The sequence below is a fragment of the Fringilla coelebs genome (assembly GCF_963513975.1).
Source record: "Fringilla coelebs genome assembly, chromosome: 10".
In the NCBI taxonomy this organism is placed as follows: domain Eukaryota; kingdom Metazoa; phylum Chordata; class Aves; order Passeriformes; family Fringillidae; genus Fringilla; species Fringilla coelebs.
The window spans coordinates 18130302-18154308 of record NC_140036.1 but is presented as its reverse complement, the minus strand read 5'-3'; positions in this window follow the sequence as shown (position 1 = coordinate 18154308).

The following is a 24007-nucleotide window of genomic DNA, read 5'->3' as shown; positions in this document are numbered from 1 at the left end:
ATCACAACTAATATTTTACTTGACTTTGGCTTCCAGAAAAGTCAGTGGGAGGAAACTTGCTTTGTTGTTTGGACCATTCTTTCACAATATAGAGGAATTCTTATATTAAACACACTGGACTGATAATGAACTCAGGCAAGATGTTTGCATAATATCCTCTACTGTTCTCAAGAGATGAAGTGTAATATTTCAAAAAGTGGTAGAAGTTTGTGCAACTGGTATTTCAGAACTGATCACCAACAGAAAAAATATGAGAAAAATTAAGGTCCATTGTCTTAAGCTGGTCCTTCCTTGTTTTTGTGACATGTTAAACCAATGCTTCATTTTAAGGCAGATGAGGTTAGTATCTCTGTCTTCCATACAAATAGATTTTGAGCTGAGTGTAGATGCAAAAATCCTGTTGAGTCCCCAGGGGGATCCCAAGAGAAACAATGACTGGCAACAACTCATTTTTTGATGATGCTGAGAGAGGTGTGGTGGAAGAGGCTGCATAAATGTAAGAAGTGTTAATATGTTGTTTAGATCTCATGTCACTGGAAAATGCTTAACCCTTTATCTCAAAGTTAGCATGAAGATAGTTTGTGATATTAATTGCTCCACTTGTTAATTGGATTACCTCCAAATCTGCAGGTCATTCAACAACGACAGCCAGAAGTGGAATGACAAACCAATTTATGAGTAGAAAGGTATTTGGCAAGACTGCTTTCAGTCAAAATGTCCCTTTAATGAAATGCCATGGGGAGTAGTTGGTTAAGAGAACAAAGTCAGGTTTGTGGCAGGGCTGTCAGTAATTTGAGAGGCTGCACATCTCTGGAGCAGAATCTTGCAGAAAGGGTAATTGCAGTAAGTGTCAATCTTACATATCAAAAAAAGACATTGTGACCAAATGCCAGTATCATGTTCTGTGAGGTATCACAGTTCAAGAAGTAGCCCTGAAGCATTATGGTGTGTCAGATATCTGGACCCTTTGATTGGGAAGTGCTAAAATTTCCAGGAGTTCCAAAAGATGTTGCCAAGAGTTCAACTTGTTTTAATCCTATTTGGCAAAGATCTAGGAAGATGAGGACCTTGCCAAAGGAAGGACTGCTGGCATTTATGAATTATGACTTATATTATATTGCCAATGGTGAAATTGTGACATTGTAAAGGAGTACAGCAAAAATCTTGGATCTTAAATTAGTGGGTTTTTTTCTTACTAATGTCATGAGATGCTGCATTCATGAACAAAGTGGAGTACAGCATAAATTAATAGTCTGTTATGGGAATTGGCTTCTGTTGCTGACAGTGATTAATGGAAACTTTTAACTCGGCTCATGTGAAATATTTTTAGGCTTATAGAGAGAGTGATACAACCACCAATCACACTAATGGGCTTCAGTATTCTTTGTACCCTACAATAGAATTCTTCATCAGAGTTATCTTCAGCATTTTTGTGATTACCTGGTTTAGCAGTACTAAAATCTGGGGTCCTTTAAGGCTTGGAAAAATCATGTGGAAAGAGTTTGGGAACTCTTTCCAAGAGTAATACTTGGAAAATATTTTTACTGCCCATTCACTTCTTAATAGAAAATTTTATTTTCTATTTAAATGTAAGAAATGTACCATGTATAATTTAGTTAGCATATGCTGATGTTATGCTTATGAAATAAGTAGAAGTTCTTAACCTCTGAATAATGACAAATATGCCTAAAGATGAAACTGCATTACATATTCAAGTACTAAATGTTTTTTTTTGCCTTTTGACATATCTTCAGACTGGGAAAAGAGTAAAGTGCTGAAAATAGAAAGCATTAATATTGTTGACAAGTAAACAAAAAGGAAGATTATAGCCCCACAGCTCAGAAAATTGTAGTGAATGCAGCCCTCAAGTTACAGTGCAGATATAGTAGAAGTGTATGTTTTCTACAGGAAAAGCTTAGAAAATGAGCGTGACCTTTTAATGCACAATCACAATGATTTTAATAATGGCACAGTATTAAGGTCCACTACTAAATTTGTTGTAAAGGAGGAAGGTTCACCATATATAGGGATTTCTCTTGTCTGATACAGTAAGTGTTGAAATAAGCATTTCTGTCAAAGGAACTTAAGCAGTCACAGAGAGCATTTTAAAAAAGAACTGTAGCAGAAGTAACATGATTTTGAATATGTCTCTAAACATTCTTTTCCTATTCATTCTGAGAGAAAATGTTTTAGTAATATGTTTAATTTCTTTTCTTGCCCCTTTTTTTGATGGATTTTAGGGGAGGTGGGGATTATTTTTGGTTTCTTGTTTCTTACATTCCCAGGGGTTTTACGGATCACATAAACTGGGTGAACTGGGTGGACAAATGATATAGAAATTTGTGCAAACTGGTATTTCAGAACCAATCACCAACGTGTAATTTCCATTGGCTTTCCTTCTTCTGTAACTTGTCAGACTGCGGCTTCAAACTGGTATGCTCAAGTGATAGCCCTTATTCAATGGATTTTCACAGTAAAAGTATTACTTCAACACTTAGATAATATTAATTCTCATTCTAGGCAACAGGCACTGTCTGCATGGAGATCAAAGGAAGTGGTTACTTAAACTGGAAATTCACTTGCATTTTTATTCTAAAAGATGAGGGCTTAATAATAGACGTATATTAAAATAAATAATTTTTCAGAATTCTGTTGACCTGTACTTTAGCTACAAGAACTGAAGTAAAGGAAAGATAGTGCTGTTCTATGTCTTTGACATTACCAAGAAAGACAGTTCTGGAATCTGTGGAGCTTGAGAAACTAGTTGTTCTGTAAAACAAAAATCTCATCAGTTCTGCCGCATTAAAAGGTTTCTAAGTGTCTTCCATTTCCTAGGGGATGAATATTTGCATAAAATTTTATTTTATCCCTATATAGTAATTCAATTTTCATCTACAAATTAGGTAATCCAAACCACATCTCCAGTAGATTGAATTCCCTGCACTCACGTGTGCTGTCATCTCCCACTCATGGGTGGTGGAGAAAATCTCCTTGGAACGTAGTTGGCAATAAAGTAGTCATGATTTGTTGTTACTTATGGGAGGAGCCAAATTGGTCAAGAGAAACTCTGTTGTCATGCCACAAATGGCATTTTTTCTGATGGAAAAAAGCCAAAGCAAAAGGCTTCCAGCCAAGTCCTTCTATTAACCAAAATCAGTTCCCCACCCAGTCCCTCTCTGCCAAAATAAAAACCCACAGTCTGTTCTTACTATGATGCCACTGGAGCAGCAGCATGATTGCTAAATTTTGTAACCAATAAGCAAACTTTGAAAAAAAATCTTTATGGATTGATGAGAGACCTGACAGAACTGAAGTATGTGCCCAAGGTTTGAATAGGCCTCAGAAGAACTTTTTATATTCAGCTGTCATGACATTAGGGTTTCCATGGTGAAAATGTTTCACTCTATCAGGCCAATGTTAAACAATAGGATTGGGGAAAAAAAGCCAACTTACACCTGGAAAATGAGAATATGGGTATTTGGGCCATGGACATTATGGTACATAGGCAGTTTCCAGGTTTTCCTATCTGGCATTGATGATTTTTACCCAATTTTTTCCTCTTCTGTTGCATTTTCTTCCTGTGGGTGGCCCCATCATGATGCCTTATGCCAGAATTACTGTACTAAACGTTTGAATTTTGGGGTTTTTTTTTTATTTTTAGTGTCAGCACACCTGAGTAAACTGCAAATGTTTGAAAAGCAGATTGAGTAATTAAAACCCAATTTACTGTATGTTTAGAAAATTTTTGTCACTAGTAGATGGTAGCAAGCAGGGGGAAGAAAATTATTGAGCAAGAAAGGGCTTGTCAAGGAGAGTAATGAGTTAGGAGATGGATAAACACAAGGCAAGTGATGAAAACAGTGACTGGTAAGAGTGTTGGCAAGAAATGAGCAATACATCAGAGAAAATGTTTCACACAGAGGGATGGACTGATTGCTCAAGTTCCTATGACTGTGTGACCTGTCACCCCAGGTGTCTTCCAAACCACAGAAGATAGAATAATGAGTTCTATTTTGTGTTTCATATGCTTTTTAAAAGCAAACAATTTTTTTAGTTATTATTTAAATATTAAGGAAATGTACTTGATAATCATCTGTCACTTCATCTGAATAATTAAAAGTGCTTCATGCTTGAGCTGTTGGTGTGTCATCACTTTTTCAAAGGATATCAAGTATAAATAAATTATATTAGTTACAATAAGATGCAGTTTTTGTTTTGATGCAAAAGACTGAAATGAAAATTAAAGGGGTGTTGCTTGACAAAAAGAGTGGAGTGCATGTTAGTCTAGAGCAGGCACTAGACTTTAACAGAGAAAGTGATAGTGAAGCAGATCAATGGATGTTAATGCTCCCTTTGAGAGAGTCCTAATAGAAGAGTACATCTGTTTTTTTCTGTTTCATAAGTTTGTCATTTCAATATCATGTAATGAGCACCAACTTTTCAAGATGTCTCATCCTACTTAACCAACACACAGCCATTTTGGAAATCTGTCTGTATGAGTAATAGCAAAAGATCTGGAAATCTGAGCCTCACTGTGGAGGCAGGATGGTAAAGAAATTCAGTATTTTCCTGGTACAAACGTTTGTACCACAAATTTTGTTTTCTTTTGAGGACTTCATTTCTTAAGCTGGGGTAACATTTTCATGGTAGTGATGTACTTCAGCTTATAATTTTGCTGTATTATAGCTGGAGCAGTGATTGTGTTGTAACTTTTTGTGCAGATCAATTTTTTTCTATTTTTTTTCCCATTTATTGTTCTCTACCTCAACTTTTTGAACCCAGTATCAGCACTGTCAGTTTTGTGCCTTTCAAGCATTATTAATCAAGTTGTAGCTGACTTTGAATCTCAACATCTTATTGTTGGTATAAGAAGGATTACATCATCTATTGTCAGGTAAATGCTTGAGCTGCAACTTGTTCTCAAGGAGGCAAAATAATCCTAGGGATTGGGTTTTTTTGTTTGTTTTTTGTACAAAAATCATAGTCACAGCATACTGGCAAATATCTTCCTCCTGGAAAGAGTTATTTTAAAACATACCTTGCTAACATCAAAACATTTAAAGCAATTCAAAGCTTTGTATCTTGCTTCCCCTGAGACCCAGCTGGCTGCAACAGGTTGAATTTCTCCAGGTTAGCAGTGTGTCTTTGTGAGTCTGGGGAGTCTCAGATGTGGTACCTGACAGAAAGCAATTGTGTGAATCCAAGGTGTGATGGTGTGGAGTAGCAGCATTATTGTGTTGAAGACATCTGGTTTGTCTATCAGCCTCAAAGGACACAAATGTAATCACGTTGTTCCTGGCTGCTGCTTATCCATATTCTCTGGAAGCCATGGGGTGGTGGAGGCTCCACAACAGTCAGGTTTAGTACTTTGCTGGTCTCACCCCATCAGGTCTTGTTCCCAAAGGTTTAAGGTGTCCCTTTCCTCACTGCTGCTGCTCTTGTTTCCTGGTAGGGCTACCTGGTCATGGAGAGCAACCCATGCTTTGCTGGTCTGCAGTAGCTTCAAAAGTGTTTTAAGGTGAAATTCTGTATCTGTTTCCTCTCCTGAAAAGCAAGCTTGATTTTACCTTTCCACATGTTTTGCAGATATCTGATAATATTATGTGACTCTGAAATTAATAATCATCACCTTCTTGTGTATATACATTGAATTTTATGGCTAAGGAAAACCATGCATTCATTTTTGCTTTCTAGTCCAGGATGATGCAGTCTTCTGGAATGTTGTTTTTGGAAACCCCAGCTACAGCAGTCTTGTGCAATAGAGCTGAGTGACAAATGATGTGTGGGGAATAGCAGTGGAAGGATGTCCTGTTGGTGTATCCCTGAGAAAATCCCCTTTTATGCATGGGCAGCTGCAGTGTCTTCCCTCCTGCATGTCAGTTTGTAATCAGCAGAACAGAAGTCTGTCAGTGGCTCTGAGCACAGTAGGTTAGATACTTTGAAAAGCATATATCTGCCTTGGCTAAGTAACAGCTACATCCTAAGGATTTAAGTCCTGGTAACATCCACAGGAGGCACCTTCTGGCAGCAGGGTAGAGGGATGAGGCCCTAACACTGCCCTTACTGTTCCAGAGCTGTTGTGGCTGCAATGGAGCACCTGGCTGTGTCCTCAGGCTCTGGGGTGGTGAACAGGCTGCCCTGAACAATTCAGGGTCTAACAAGAGGACAGTGAGAAAAGGAAGATTAGAAGACTGCAGCTGAAGTGGTGTGCCTTGCCCTGGTTGTCGAGGAAGCCGACAAGAAAGTTGCAGCTCTGTGCAACCTCTTGGTTACCTGTGTATTATTCTTCTCAGATCACCGGCCTCCCGTGCATGCAATTGCTCCCAGGTCCACTTATCCCCATATGAAACTAGTTAATAAAAAAGTTTTGAGTTGATGGCTTTCTCAAACCCAGATTTTGAGGCACAGAGGCACTGCAGGAGAGGAGCAGAGTGGTGGTTCCCAGGGCTGCAGCCTGGCCACAGCACCTAAACCACTCTCCTGACCCAAAGTGGAGAGCAAAGCTCAGCTTGCCTGTCCCAGTCCTCCTTTACTGATGCCTATTATGTTAACGTGAGGGCAGAACTCTTTCCTCTACATTAAAAAAACCCCTTTCCCCTACATGCCTCTCTCCTATTTAATTTCTTTCTATAAAAACCTCTGTAGTAAAATGAATGCAGCAGATGTCTACTCTTCTGAAAAAAGATTATGCTTTGAAGCCACACAGTAGCCTCACTTTTCACGGCATTAATGATGTGGACTAAGCTTCGGGAATTGTATTTAAAAAAATACTCCAAATAGAAGAGGTCTATTCAGTTGCTAAGCACACCCATATTTTTAATAGCTAACGTGAGTGTGTACACACATACAGAGAGTTCTTTTCAATCCTTCTTTTTCCTAGGTGTGAGTACAGATTTGAGCACAGGCTGATTTTTGTTCCTTTTTTTTTTTCCATTTTACAGCTCGAAATAACCAGAAAAATTTTTCTCATTTGATATATGAGAGCAGTTTGCAGTGCTGGGACTTGCTGGATGCTCCCTGGAGGATGTCCCTGTGGCAGGAAGTACACTGCTTTTGCTGGGAGCTGCCTGGTGCAGTCTCTCCTCAGAGACAAGGTGTTTACCAGCAGCACCACAGTGCCACCAGCATTAGCTTCACTAAACCTGCACACTTGTGACCTTTTTTCTAAGTAATTGTTTTCACGGGATTTCAGCCTTTGATAATAAGAACTTGATATTTTCAGTGAGCATTTGGAAAACAAACAGTTCCCAAACAAATGTTTTAGATGGGTCAGTGACTTGACTTGGAAAATTTTCCCAATGCTTGGACTCAGCTTGGTTTCTTTAACTTCTCCATGTTTGGTGAGTGTCTTTCCTTACTGGGAACCTGAGGGTCCTGTCTGGTCCTTTATTTTGCTGTCATGGAAGTAGGTGCTTTACAACTGCTGAGATGTGCTGCAGAGGGGGATGAAATAACCTCTGAAATCAGCCACTGTATCTTTGTGAAGGTGCTCTGGGGTCCCGGAGGCTCAAGGCAGCCCAGAGACCTCAGGGTCTCCTAAAATGAACTGCAACAGAGCGTGTGAGAGTGCGCAACGGTGTGCCCGGGTGTGCCTGAGGGTGACCGGGTGTGCACAAGTGTGCCTGAGTGTGCCTGGGTGTGCAAGAGTGTGCACGAGTGTGCCCGGGTGTGCATGAGTGTGCCCAAGTGTGCACAAGTGTGCATGGGTGTAAGTAGTGTGCAAGAGTAGGCATGAGTGTGAGAGCAGGCATGAGTGTGAGTAGTGTGAGAGCAGGCATGAGTGTGAGTAGTGTGAGAGAGCAGGCACAAGTGAGAGTTGTGTGTGAGAGCAGGCACGAGTGTGAGTAGTGTGAGAGAGCAGGCACAAGTATAGGTAGTGTGAGAGAGTAGGCATGAGAGTGAGTAGTGTGAGAGAGCAGGCATGAGTGTGAGTAGTGTGAGAGCAGGCATGAGTGTGAGTAGTGTGAGAGAGCAGGCACGAGTGTGAGTAGTGTGAGAGAGCAGGCATGAGTGTGAGTAGTGTGAGAGAGTAGGCATGAGTGTGAGTAGTGTGAGAACACGCACGACTGTGACTAGTTTGAGAGCAGGCACGAGTGGGAGTAGTGTGAGAGAGGTGAGAGAGAAGGCACCAGTGTGAGAAGTGTGTGAGAGTCTGCACAAGTGGGAGTAGTGTGCGAGAGCAGGCACAAGTGACAGTTGTGTGTGAGAGCAGGCACGAGTGTGAGTAGTGTGTGAGAGTCTGCACAAGTGGGAGTAGTGTGAAAGAGCAGGCATGAGTGTGAGTAGTGTGAAAGAGCAGGCACGAGTGTGAGTATTGTGAGAGATTCTGCACGAGTGTGAGTAGTGTGTGAGAGTCTGCAAAAGTGGGAGTAGTGTGAGAGTAGGCACGAGTGTGAGTAGTGTGAGAGAGTAGGCACGAGTGTGAATAGTGTGAGAGAGCAAGCACAAGTGAGAGTTGTGTGTGAGAGCAGGCACGAGTGTGAGTAGTGTGAGAGAGCAGGCATGAGTGTGAATAGTGTGAGACAGCAGGCAACAGTGGGAGTTGTGTGTTAGAGCAGGCACGAGTGTGAGTAGTGTGTGAGAGCAGACAGGGGTGTGAGTAATGTCAGAGAGCAGGCACGAGTGTGAGTAGTGTGTGAGAGTCTGCACGAGTGTGAGTAGTGTGAGAGAAGCACGAGTGTGAGTAGTGTGCGGGAGCAGGCACAAGTGTGAGTAGTGTATGAGAGCAGACAGGAGTGTGAGTAGTGTGAGAGAAGCATGAGTGTGAGCGAGTAGGCATGAGTGTGCACGAGTGTGCAAGAGTGTGCCCGGGTGTGCACGAGTGTGCAAGAGCGTGAGTGGGTGTGCAAGAGTGTGAGTGGGTGTGCAAGAGTGTGAGTAAGTGTGCATGAGTGTGCAAGAGTGTGAGTAAGTGTGCATGAGTGTGCGTGAGTGTGAGTGGGTGTGCAAGAGTGTGAGTAAGTGTGCAAGAGTGTGAGTGGGTGTGCAAGAGTGTGAGTGAGTGTGTGTAAGTGTGCAAGAGTGTGAGTGAGTGTGCATGAGTGTGCGTGAGTGTGAGTGGGTGTGCAAGAGTGTGAGTGGGTGTGCAAGAGTGTGAGTGAGTGTGTGTAAGTGTGCAAGAGTGTGAGTGAGTGTGCATGAGTGTGTAAGAGTGTGTGTGAGTGTACGTGAGAGTGCAAGAGTGTGAGTGAGTGTGCAAGAGTGTGTAAGAGTAGGTGAGTGTGAGTAGTGTGCAAGAGTGGGTGAGTGTGAGTAGTGGGCAAGAGTGTGAGTAGTGGGCAAGAGTGTGAGTAGTGTAAGTGTGAGTAGTGTGCAAGAGTGGGTGAGTGTGAGTAGTGTGAGTGTGAGTAGTGTGCGAGAGTGAGTGAGTGTGAGTAGTGTGCAAGAGTGTGAGTAGTGTGAGTGTGAGTAGTGTGCAAGAGTGGGTGAGTGTGAGTAGTGTGAGTAGTGTGCAAGAGTGTGAGTAGTGTGAGTGTGAGTAGTGTGCAAGAGTGGGTGAGTGTGAGTAGTGTGAGTAGTGTGCAAGAGTGTGAGTAGTGAGTGTGAGTAGTGTGCAAGAGTGGGTGAGTGTGAGTAGTGTGAGTAGTGTGCAAGAGTGAGTGAGTGTGAGTAGTGTGCAAGAGTGGGTGAGTGTGAGTAGTGTGCAAGAGTGGGTGAGTGTGAGTAGTGTGAGTAGTGTGAGTAGTGTGCAAGAGTGAGTGAGTGTGAGTAGTGTGCAAGAGTGGGTGAGTGTGAGTAGTGTGCAAGAGTGAGTGAGTGTGAGTAGTGTGAGTGTGAGTAGTGTGCAAGAGTGAGTGTGAGTAGTGTGCAAGCGTGGGTGAGTGTGAGTAGTGTGAGTAGTGTGCAAGAGTGAGTAGTGTGAGTGTGAGTAGTGTGCAAGAGTGGGTGAGTGTGAGTAGTGTGCAAGAGTGTGAGTAGTGTGAGTGTGAGTAGTGTGCAAGAGTGGGTGAGTGTGAGTAGTGTGCAAGAGTGTGAGTAGTGTAAGTGAGTAGTGTGCAAGAGTGGGTGAGTGTGAGTAGTGTGCAAGAGTGTGAGTAGTGTGAGTGTGCATAGTGTGCAAGAGTGGGTGAGTGTGAGTAGTGTGAGTAGTGTGCAAGAGTGAGTGAGTGTGAGTAGTGTGCAAGAGTGTGAGTAGTGTGAGTGTGAGTAGTGTGCAAGAGTGGGTGAGTGTGAGTAGTGTGAATAGTGTGCAAGAGTGAGTGAGTGTGAGTAGTGTGCAAGAGGGGGTGAGTGTGAGTAGTGTGCAAGAGTGTGAGTAGTGTGAGTGTGAGTAGTGTGCAAGAGTGGGTGAGTGTGAGTAGTGTGCAAGAGTGGGTGAGTGTGAGTAGTGTGAGTAGTGTGCAAGAGTGTACACTCACCCACTCTTGCACACTACTCACACTCACTCACTCTTGCACACTACTCACACTCACTCACTCTTGCACACTACTCACACTACTCACACTCACCCACTCTTGCACACTACTCACACTCACTCTTGCACACTACTCACACTCACACTACTCACACTCTTGCACACTACTCTCACTCACCCACTCTTGCACACTACTCACACTCACTCACTCTTGCACACTACTCACACTACTCACACTCACCCACTCTTGCACACTACTCACACTCACCCACTCTTGCACACTACTCACACTACTCACACTCACTCTTGCACACTACTCACACTACTCACACTCACCCACGCTTGCACACTACTCACACTCACCCACTCTTGCACACTACTCACACTACTCACACTCTTGCACACTACTCACACTACTCACACTCACCCACTCTTGCACACTACTCACACTCACCCACTCTTGCACACTACTCACACTCACACTACTCACACTCTTGCACACTACTCACACTCACCCACTCTTGCACACTACTCACACTCTTGCACACTACTCACACTCACCCACTCTTGCACACTACTCACACTCTTGCACACTACTCACACTCACCCACTCTTGCACACTACTCACACTCTTGCACACTACTCACACTCACCCACTCTTGCACACTCACGCACTGACTCTCACTTGTGCACACTCTTGCACACCCACTCACACCCGTGCACACCCACTCACACTCTTGCACACTCATGCACACTCATGCACACTCTTGCACACTCTTGCACACCCACTCACACTTACGCACACTCATGCACACTCTTGCACACTCACGCACACTCTTGCACACCCACTCACACTTACTCACACTCTTGCACACTCATGCACCCTCTTGCACACCCACTCACACTCACTCACACTCTTGCACACCCACTCACACTTACGCACACTCACTCACACTCGTGCACACTCTTGCACACCCACTCACACTTACGCACACTCACTCACACTCGTGCACACTCACGCACACTCTTGCACACCCACTCACACTCACTCACACTCATGCACACTCTTGCACACCCACTCACACTTACTCACACTCTTGCACACTCACGCACACTCTTGCACACCCACTCACACTTACTCACACTCTTGCACACTCACGCACACTCATGCACACTCGTGCACACTCTTGCACACTCTTGCACACCCACTCACACTTACGCACACTCATGCACACTCTTGCACACTCACGCACACTCTTGCACACCCACTCACACTCACTCACACTCATGCACACTCTTGCACACCCACTCACACTCTTGCACACTCACGCACACCCACTCACACTTACTCACACTCTTGCACACTCACTCACACTCTTGCACACCCACTCACACTTACGCACACTCACTCACACTTGTGCACACTCACGCACACTCTTGCACACCCACTCACACTTACGCACACTCACTCACACTCGTGCACACTCTTGCACACCCACTCACACTTACGCACACTCACTCACACTCGTGCACACTCACGCACACTCTTGCACACCCACTCACACTCACTCACACTCATGCACACTCTTGCACACCCACTCACACTTACTCACACTCTTGCACACTCACGCACACTCTTGCACACCCACTCACACTTACTCACACTCTTGCACACTCTTGCACACTCACGCACACTCATGCACACTCGTGCACACTCTTGCACACTCTTGCACACCCACTCACACTTACGCACACTCATGCACACTCTTGCACACTCACGCACACTCTTGCACACCCACTCACACTCACTCACACTCATGCACACTCTTGCACACCCACTCACACTCTTGCACACTCACGCACACCCACTCACACTCACTCACACTCTTGCACACTCACTCACACTCTTGCACACCCACTCACACTTACGCACACTCACTCACACTTGTGCACACTCACGCACACTCTTGCACACCCACTCACACTTACGCACACTCACTCACACTCGTGCACACTCACGCACACTCTCGCACACTCACTCACACTCTTGCACACTCACTCACACTCGTGCACACTCATGCACACTCTTGCACACCCACTCACACTCACGCACACTCACACACACTCATGCACACTTACTCACACTCTTGCACACTCACGCTCACTCACACACACTTACTCACACTCTTGCACACTCATGCACACTCTTGCACACCCACTCACAATCACGCACACTCATGCACACTTACTCACACTCTTGCACACTCATGCACACCCGCTCACACTCTTGCACACTCTTGCACACTCTTGCACACCCACTCACACTCACGCACACTCATGCACACTCTCGCACACTCTTGCATGCTGTGTTACACTCTTGCCCACTCACACACTCACGCTCTTGCACACACACACTCTTGCACACTCACACACACTCTCGCACACTCACACTCTTCCACACTCTCGCACACTCACTCACACTCTTGCACACTCACTCACACTCTTGCGCACTCACACTCATGCACACTACTCACACTCACACTACTGCACTACTGTGCAAGATTGGGTAAGTGTGAGTAATGTGCAAGAGTGCCCGAGTCTGAGTAGTGTGAGAGAGCAGGCACAAATGAGAGTTGTCTGTGAGAGAAGGCACGAGTGTGAGTAGTGTGTGAGAGAGCAGGCACGAGTGTGAGTAGTGTACGAGAGCAGGCACGAGTGTGAGTAGTGTATGAGAGCAGGCACAAGTGTGAGTAGTGTGAGAGCAGGCACGAGTGTGCCCGGGTGTGCCCGGGTGTGCCCGGATGTGCCCAAGGGTGATGGAGTGTGGCTGAGTGTGAGCGTGCATGAGTGTGAGTGTGCACAGTCTCTGAAATGCTGGGAAGCCGCCTTCGCCCGTGCCCTGTGTTTGCCTCCATTTGAAATGGATGCCCTTGTTTGTAAGAGCGGCTGGGCTCGGTTCTGCCCAGCTGAGTTCTAGGTAACCCACGGAGACTTCCCAGAAAGTTGAGAGTGTGTTTCTTTGTTCCAGGGCATTATGAAAGGGAATCAGCGAGGGCCTCTGGCTAAAAAATGTGAGCTGACCTGCAGTATGCAAGTGCAGGAGGTCAGCCATTTGATGTGGGATATATCTTCGGGCCATTCGAATAACTTCATAGCTGGGTCTCAAAATGTGACTTCCTGCGGCTGTGACCCATGGACCTTTCAAGTACAGTGGAAGTCTTGATAGATCAGTTGTGCAGTTTCCAGGACTCTCAAAAATCATTTGCTTCTCAGCTGGTTTTCTGGTGTTTGAAACATTAAGACAATCATCTGGCACTTTTCCTTCTCTTGTGAAGTGAAGTGCATTTTGTTAAAATACATATTTTGTAAAAATTTAATAAAGCAGCTCATACTTTTTCAAGGCTAGACAATACTTTGAAAACTGGTTCCAAATCTCTGGCCTCAATATATGAATACTAATTGTATCTTATCTACTGTGGGTTATTGAAATCCCAACCAGTAGGAAAGCTAATCTGACATCTCCATTCACATACACCTTCTTTTGAGCCTCTTTACAATTCAGTCAGTGCTATCAATGATTAAATATCCCAGTCCCTACAGTTTCAACCTTTTTTTTTATCCCTTAACTTTTCTTTTTGGTTGTTACCTTCAGTTAGTGAACGGCTCATTTTTGAGCAAAGACATTGTGAAATTCACTTAAAATGACTGTTTGAAGATTTTATTAAAAATATATCTCTGTGGACAGCCTCTGTCCTTCATTACAACAATAGAAATCCCCATTGTCTTTGCAGGAAGTTTAGAATCCAAACTAAAAAATGTTAAATACTTTTGAATATGTGAGCCATCAATTGAGAACAGCACAGGTGTTTGTTTTCACTGTGACTGATTTTGCTCACAGCTAGCATATAATTATGGGGTCCGTTCTTAGGCAGATGTGTACAATCCTTTAAGAGATCAAAGCAGATGGACCCAGGTCACTGAGATTAGAATTTGACCCTATTAGTACAATAATGGTTAAAATTATATGTAGTTTGTTTGCATTTTCCAGAGCTTGCATTTCAATGGGTTTATACAAGTTATTTCTAAATTGAATAATTCTTGCCTAATTTCACTTTCTGTGTTCAGCTTTAAGTGCATTTTACAGCGTAAGTGCAGAGCCAAATTGTTCACAGTCCTCATCTTTTTACAGTCAAATCACAGATTCAGGCCTAGGACAATATCAAAGTATATGCTGGAAAGTTTCAAACAATTACTATAGTCCTTGAACCTGTTACCCACTGGTGTGGACTTTGCAATGAAAAATGCAACCAACTATATCTTTTCTGTTTATGTGACTTTTGTTGACTGTTTGTCCACCCTGTATTTATATACTCATTTTCAAGCACCCGTATTTTTATATCATGGCAGTAAAGAGAGGAATTAAGTTGAACAGAGACCTTTTTGCTGAGACCTTACAAAGGAGCAGGTACTTGACTCCTGCATAGGGAAGCAAGGTTTTCTGTTTCTTTGTGATGACTCACTGTGTGTCAGATAATGGAATCCTATTAGTGCCACCACAGGAGCATTAAGAAGGTTTGAGTGGGGAGAGGAAAAAATGAGGACAGAGAGATTTTTTATTTTTAAAGAAAAATCAACTTTTGAGAAATGTTAGAGGAAGCCTTTGTTTTAAGTTAAAGTTAACAGTGAAGAGGAAGGCTGGCAAATGGGTGAATTCGGATTCTGTCCACTCTGTGTGAACAGTTTGCTTGGAACATGGAAGAACCCCATTGCTTACAAGCAATTTGAAATCTGTTAACTTACAGCAGTCCTGCTAATCTATAGAGGGTTTGTTTGTTTGTTTGTTTTTTTGTTTAACATTTTCACTTCTTAACCATGAAGCATCAAAGTCTGGGCTCCAACCGAGTGTTTTGGGAGCCAAGCTGACGGAGTTTACTTTGTCTTTCCTCACGTATAAACCCACTCTGTTTCTGCAGGATTGATCTCATATGTCTGCATGAGACTTGAGATGCATTTTTCCTGTACAAGTGCACCAGTGGGTGCACAGTCAGTATCATCAGCTGTGGGTATTTTTCTCTCAGAGTTTACAGAAATATTTAATGTTTCTCTTCAAGTCATAACTTCTGGAGTAATGTGTTAACATGACAGTCTGAGCTTTCATTTAATGAAAGTGGTGAATTTTTCACCATTTTAGTTTACAAGCAGACATTAACCAAAGAGAATCTGTCATCGTAGGTCTTAGGAGCTGTAGGAAAATTTTGTGACTTTTGGTAGACCTAGGTCACGATATTTAAATTTCAAGGCAAATGGTTCAATGTAGAACAAATTGGTCACTCATAGTCAGAAGCCTTGGCTGATATAAAGAAAGGATTGTAAATCCTTGTAAGCTGTGCCAGTTGGGTGAAGAGGATCTAAATTTAGGATGCTGAGAAGGGAATCCTGATTTGCATTTTGATTTTTGATACATGTGTTTACTATTAAACTGCAATACACTACAAATATTTGTATTTTACTTACATGAGACGCACACCTAAAGACAGGTTTGAGCAGCCAGATTTGAACTCAGACTCTTTCCAGCTGGACAGGGAACACGTGCTTTTAAAAATCTTTTTACTTGACTGTGACTGCATGTTCTGCTCTTTGTTTAAGTATAATGATCACGGCCACAGATTACAGGGCCAGGTCTCAGGAAAATGTTTTTAAATATCCCAAGATAATAAGGAGGAAAAAATGTTTATTTTAGAACAAGTACCCATTTACAACATTTTGTGGAGACAAGTGATTTGAAAATGGCTGATCATTACAAAATAAGAAAATTAGGATGATCCCCCTCCCCCCAAATGTATAGGAATTTTGCATTTAGTTGTGACTTGACACATGTTCCAAAGTGTGCAATTCAGACTCTGGCTGGAAACATCACTGGAAGCAGACCTGGGTTGTCATGTTTCATTACAGCTATTGAACTGTCACGGGCCTGCTATTATGCTGTAATGAAAGGGGTCTTCTCCTTCTCTTTTCAACTTGCAAATCTAGGAAAGATACCATATGTCATTAGTCCTGGCACAGATTCTGCCAAAAGAAGTTTTCCAAAGCACTAAAATATATGCAAGCACTTTTCCCTTGAAAAAGACAAAGGGATTGCATTTTTGTCCTGCTGAATCTCTGTGTTTCACTGAGGTATATAATGGTTACAGGTCAGGTAAAATATGATTTCAATCCCACTGCACATTTTGGAGGATGATCCAGGTTAAGGTTGTGTTGGATTTGGTCCCACATGCAGAACCAGTAATTTAAATGCTGCCCAGCACCCTATGAATGTGCTGCTCTCTGATGAGCACCTCTGGGCCAGGGGTGCCTAACTGCAGGAAACAACTGGCTGGGATCTTAGGACAGAAAGTAAATTCTCTGGAATTTGAGTTTTGCTGGTGCTTTATTCATTGTTGCGTGTGGGGAAAAAAATAAACCCGTGCTTGTGAAAGTAACAAGTCAATAACAGTGGTGGCATTATTTGGCCTCTGAGAGTGAGGTCTAAACCAGCCTCTTCCTTCAGCCTGGCTGGCAATTCTGCACTTGCTTCAACTTGCCAGGGTAATGACTTCAGTAACAAATGTGAATCAGGTATTAAAATCTCTAATCTTCTTCTTGAGAAATCGTTCAAACAAATGGATATTGCAAGGTTGTTTAGAAAAGATTAATATGGCATTTATTTAATTGGTAAAATATGTATGAAATAGATCAAAAGTCTGGCATTCAGCACGAAGTACTTTCAAAAACATAGATGTCTTATCAAGGATGTTGATGCATTCATTCCTTCTCTTCTGTAAAGCTGATTTTTGCAGGAAGCACACTCCTTGACTAATTTCTCTTTATGACAGCAATATATTCCTGATGGTAAAGAACCTACCTAACTAGAGAATGAGTAACATCTGTAAGTGCACTGGGTTGATTCACTTAAATGGGACTGCATCCTGAAGAAACGTCATGTTGTTTCAGCCATTTGAAACCCAGCCAATCCAGATGGAATTTGGAAATGTACCATAAAAAACTCACTTTAGAATCTTAACTGATAATGAGATAATGAGAGATGATTTTGTGGCCATGGCCGACGAGATTTTATACTGAGCTTGTTAGAAATACTGCTTTTATTGCTGATGGGCTGCGATTTCAGGAACGGGCAAACGCTGTGTTCTTCATGCAGGCTCTCTATTAAAAGCAAAAGAAAAAAAAAGCTTTTGCAGGGTTACAGCCCTTTTGTTTTGTGTTTTTTCAGTTTTGGTTGGGTATTTTGTTGTTGTATTTGTTTTTTAACTGGATTTAACGCCCCTATAGGCAGCAGCAGGATGTTGAGTCTGTATGACTCTATGGGTTTGTTTTGACAAAATGCTCACTTTCCCAGATAATTGCCTTCAGTGGGGGTGGCTAGTAGTAGAATTTTAGGGAAGCCACCTTCTGGAAGCCAAGGATTTAAAGAATTCCTGAGGTGCATGTTGCCAATAATCCAGTGTGTTGGTCATACTTGACAGGCATTTCTTCACATTAATTTGGTGAATCAATGTTGGAGCCAACCTATGTTTTGGCTTCAGAGCATCACATTGCCTTGCACAACTGAGCTCTGCATATCAATGCATTGGCTGTATGGACCTGCCTTACTGGGGTTCCAAATTCATAGGAAAAGATAAGGACAATTCATGGGCAGGAAGCAGAAATGTAGATGAAACAGCTGTAGAGGAATAAACACTGAAAAAATGGTGAATTTCTTATGCTCTAGATCACCAATCATCATTCAAATGAATACTAAGGAGTGAGTTAAAGTTCTTGCAAGGCAAAGACAGAATTCATTATTTGGCAATGATAGCCCAAAATGGGAACAGGACCACTGTGCATCCTCATATTTCTTTAGGAGTTGGCTACTTTCAATGTTAATTAAAAAAATAGAATAAAAAGACAGAAGAGGAAAGGAAGAGAGGCAATTTATCCTTGTTAGTAACAGTTTGGTTAACAATGTCATGTTGTCTGATAATCATTTTCAGAAACATTGGAGAATTCACAGCTATAGTACTATATCATGAGGATAGGTTTGACTCATGTGTTAGGATAAGAGGGAGTGCCTCTATTTGTATTAGCTGGAGGAGGATTGTGAACTATTATCTTACTTTGTTATCTGAGCTAGGAGTGTACAAGGAAGTTTCTTCTACTAATGGTTGAGCCGCTCTTCAGATAAAGCTCTCCACAGGATCCCTGTAGCCCTAATTAATCAGCTGTTAAAACAGTAGGTGATAGACAGGCTTGCTTTAAGTTTGAATTGCCTGCAATCAGAGATAACAGGTGAGTCCCATTTGGCAGTGAGATATGGAAGTAGAAGAGTGATCTGTTATCAAAATGAGTATGGCATTCAAATCAAAACTGAAGTTTGCAGAAGGAGCTAGAGAAGTAAAATAAGAGAGAATCTTTGAAGGGTCACAGTACCTTTGCTTTGGTGATGGCTTTATTCAGGTCTGAATCCATTTTGTAAACCTTTATACTAATTGTGTGCATCATCAAAATAAATTCAGGCTGCTGGAGAACACTTGTCATTCCAGTAATTGTTGGGATCATTGCACTAACAAGGCCCTGCAGCAGTTGCTGCTGCCACAGGACAGGCTCTGGCCAGCACACCCAGCCAGCCCAGGCTAAATGGCTGTGCTTGAGTCAGGAATTTAATGTGTTTCTTTCTGTGTCACTGTCCTAACCATCAGGCTGTAGAGTAACTTCCTTCCTTACTCAGTTCATATTTAAGAAATTATGCAGAGTAGGAGAGCACCAGTGGTGAAGTGGGAATATTTTATCCCAGAAGCTGGGTCACTTACACAGGTGTTATGGCAGATCTAGGCTTGAGTCCCGCTCTGATGGATTTACAGCCACAATGAATGACCCTTTGTCACTTTCAGCATTATAAAACAGACAAATTGGAGGGATAATGGCAAACTTTTAGGGGAGTAAGTACCTGGTTTATTTTAAAACATTTTCTTTTTTACTTGTTTGTACTACACCAATGATCAGATGCATCTCTCAGGACTGGTGCCAGAGCTAGTTGCTCCACAAATAGTGATAAAAACCTTCTTAATGTAGATTCAATTTACATTTTAAATTCTTTGAAGGTAACAAGAGGATACCTGCTTCAGAGAGGTGTTGAGAGTGCCTGAGAGATGGATGTCTCTAAAAATGACCAAATGTCTTTCATGTCTTTCAGCCTGGTTGTTGTTTGATAGTCCCATGTTCACACTGGGACAGAAGTCACCCTAAACCAGAAATACTATTTATTTTCTTTGACCCCTCTGTATGTAGGTGAATATTCTTCCATGACTGCATTGTTTAGTCTTAAGACTGATGCCTATCTGCTTCAGGAGTTAAATTACCTCTTGTCCCATACAGATGAAAGCAAGGTGGTCACTGATCATGTAATAGTCACAAATAGGCCAGCAGCATGGGCAATAGCCTTTTCTTTAGGTCACATATCCTTTTGGATTTTTTTAACTTGGCTCCAGACCTCAGCAGATGTCTTAATTATCACTTGAAATCTCTGTAACCATAATCAGTGCATGTTCATTTGCATATTCTTTCTTGGATGTCTCTGTCACTGGGACACAGAATTCTGTTTTCCACCTTCACTACAGGCATAGATTATCTTTCTTTTGCCTTCCATGTTCAATGGTATGAAACCTTTATTTATTGGCCCTTACCTCTTCTAGAAAGTACATCCTTTTCCTGCTCTAGTACTTATCATTGCTTTCCAAATCTGGGGGCTTGTTCAGCTGTCCTTTTTGTGTTGAGGCATGTTTCCACTGGATAGCACTTCTTTTTCCTGTGAATCTTTACATGTGCATGCCACTGCTTTCAGCTATGACTATAAAATTTCTCCTCTCTTTTTTTCCCCACCCATAAGCCCTGTTCCGTCTGCAAAGTTTCATTCTGTTTTGGATGATGCTTCTCATCAAATAACTCTATCTGATGTTCCAGCCTTTTAGATGTTATTTTTGACACCTGAGTTTGACTTGCTCCTAATTCTTTTTCACTGATTAAATGGTAAGGAAAAAAAAGTTTTAACTTTCTGCTTTGCTTTTCATCCCTCAATGTTCAGCTCTCTGTACCGATTCAAGTCTCAGCTCTGCTGTGCCCTCAGGTGTACTTCTGAAAATCCAGCATCCTGGTGGTCACTCCTTTTGATGCAATGTGTTTGCTCTGTTTCAAGGTGCTGCTTGGCCCCTCAGATAATCATGCTTCTTTTCTTGTGGAGTCTCTTTTAGGTTGACTGCTTCCTGCATGTATCGCCTACCACCTGGTGGGTAATAATATGAGCGTACTTCATGTTTCTAAAATTAAATTCTCTTTTATTCAGAAAACTCTTTAGAGAGCTATTGCAATTCATTTGCTGCTGCTGCCATGTGCAGGTAAACCAGCTCTGCAGGGGACAGGCCCAGCTTTCTCCCAGGAGCAATCCAGGTTCCGCTTTGGTCACTACCCGAGGAGCCCGCAGCTGCTCTGGGGCAGACCAGCAGAACACAGCCATTTCACAGATTTCCTCTCCAGTTCAATGCACAGTGCTCCCAGGTGTCCCTGACTAGATTTTCAATGGCCTTCCTCTGCCTGGGATCCAGTTGGAAGAAGAAGAGTGACTGTACAAAAGTCACCCCGCTTTAATATGCAGCAAAGTGCGGGAGGGATGCAGACCTCACTCCTATGAGCCCACAGGTGTGCAACTGATGTGATGTCCCTGTTCCTGCCAAGCATTCAGAGCAGGTTTACCCACTGCTGTCAAAAAATCACACTTTCAGGACTTGTATTTTGCTTCCACTTTAGTTATACACCATGGAATGAAACAGTAACACTTGGAAGCCTAATATTCCTATTTATACATTTAACCATTAACTAGACACGCACATACATGTATGTGCACACACACAGAGGCTATATTAAAGACATATTACAAGAAACATTTCCAGCACAGGGATTTAGCTGTGTGAATCCCATTAACAATAATGGGAGTTGTTCCCCTAAATCCCCATGTATCTCGTTAAAATATACCTATTAGTGACAGGCTGAAGCCTACAAAACCCAGCAGTTTCCAAGTTAAAACTGAAACTTCATCATTAACTTACCCTATTGTGCCTAGGTAATGCAACACCCTTTAACTTCTCAAATTCAAAGGTGTCTTTTCTCCATTGAACTTAAAACAAATCTTGTCTTGTTAATACAATAGGTTCTGCTATAGATAGCCCACTCTGTAACTCTTGATCATGTTGGAAATGTTTTCTCTCTCAAGAAATACCATCTATGAAGGGACAGTGTTACCAAAATATCTTTAAAACATTTAGAAGTAGAATATAAAATATAAATGGACTAATGCATTTGCTAATAGCAGATCATAACATTGAAGTATGACAGTGATAAAATGTCAGATACTGAATCATTATTCTTGGCATTTTTTAAAATAAAGGATTCTCGACGTATAAAACACAAGTCACTCCAGATGAATGAATATCTGAGGAAACCAGATACGTGAAGGAAACTTTATTTACAGTAAACTCATTTATCAATGTCATTGCTACAGAAAGAAACCTTAAGCTGTGTGCTCCAAGCATTCCCCAGTGCAGTTAGATGCATTCTAGACAAGATGAGGTTGTATCTGTGTGTGATGAAGGTCTGCCCTGTCCATGGTGTAGAGCATTCTAGAGACAATGAAGCCAAGGGTGAATGAGCTGGCTTCACTGTCCACTGTAGAGTTGCCTTTCCTGAGAGCTCTTCCTGAGTTACTGGAGAGGGGGATTTAAAGTGGAATAGCATGTGTGGAGGTCTGTACTTGCTCTATTTCTGATTTCCCTCTTGCACAGATATACCTCCCCCTAGCATCCAGCACCCTGTTGTTTCTGACACGTGAAACGAGCTCACTTGCTGTTGGCTCAGGTAACTGCACTGCAGATGTAACAGAAGACCATGCTCTTCTACCTTTGAGAATGGTATAACTTTCTCAGCTTTGATAGGAAGCTGAAATAAGGAGCGCCAGCAAAAACAGGATCTGCAGTGCTATATAGTGGTGAAATATTTGGAACATGCCTGCATTAAATATAATTTTTTCTGGGTTTAGCAGCAAAAATAAAGGGGTTACACTGAATGTGAGTATCAGATCCAGGAAGTCCTGCTCATTTTGGGTTGAGCATGGCCCCAAAATAGACATCTATGCAGCCCCACTTCTGTTGCTTTCAATTTTCACTGTAGTGGAAACTGTCCTTTACCTATGGGCTGGAAGCAATGGGTGAAAATATCATCCCGTGCAAGAAGAAAATACTGCAATTACACTGTATGTGTGTATTTACTTCCCCCTTGCCTCCTCCAGCATAGATCTCTGTTTTGATATATTGCAAATAATTTTTCTGGCTCTAGGGCCCTCAATGGTCCTTGTTAACCTGTGACCAGAACTCCAGCTCTCAACAAAATGTGCTCCCTGCTAGAGCAGCACATGAGTCTGTTAGGTCTGGAGGGGCTCCGGTAGGGCTTCTTCCAGTAGCTTAACCATTAACAATAAGCAGTGAAATGAGTCATCCATACTTTATTTTTAATTAGAGCTGCAGCTTGAGCTCAAGCTTGAGATTGTTCTTGCCTGCAGAGCTCAGGAGCTGAAACCAGCAGCACTCCCCTGGTCTTGGCTGTGCAGGGATTTCTGTAGAGCAGCATCCTCACATTGTTGTGGATTCAAACAGTGGAGCAAAACCAACACAACATACAGATTAGCAGGAGCAAGTTAGCATAATTCCTGTTGGCTTAGTCTGGCTGGAGATGTTTTACTTGCTCTATTTCTGATTTCCCTCTTGCACACATATACCACCTCCCTTGCATCCAGCACCCTGGCTCCCCCCTCCAAACAGAAGCCCAAATAATGAACCCTGGATAAAGGGGAAAATGGTTCTTTATACTTGAGAGTTTCTTGTTTTAAATATATTTAACTGATTATATTTTAGACAAGTTTAACAAGCTTGATATGAAGCTTTCAAGCCACAAGCTGGATGGAGAAATATCTCCACTGACTCCTGTAGTCAAATGATTTGTTTACATTTTAGCCATCCTTTGTATTTGTTTCGTGTCCAGCCCATGAAGCCTAAAACTTCCTGTATGAAAGGATGAACCCGTGATAGGCCCCAAGACCAATTAAAAAATCATAAATGCATTTATAAAGGGTGTGAATTCAGTGGTCACTTGAACTGCAGTGCCTTGCCAGAGCAACAGGCTGTCAATCTGCTGTGCTCATACAGATTGTGGCTTTAAAGGAAGATATTTCTTGGAATGTATTGGAAAGCAGAGTTGAAAACATGGTCTTTTGCATTTTGTTACATCTTGGTGAACGAAAATCCTCAATAGAGAGTTAGTTCCATTTTTTATCTGGGTTGCTGTTATCTGTAGAGGGAAATCCAACTTGTTAAGCCTGTGTGCTTTGTGATGTTGGTGCCAAGCAGTTGGGTGCTGGCTGTCAGAGCTCTGGGCCCAGCTCTGGTGGCCTCTATCAGCTTGGCCACAGCAGCTGTTTGCTCTCCTTCTTCGTCTCCCCATGTTTCATTTTGTCTCTTTTTTAGGAAGTTTGTTGGGCAGATGATGTGAGATTTCTGAGATGGAATCCTTAATTTCAGC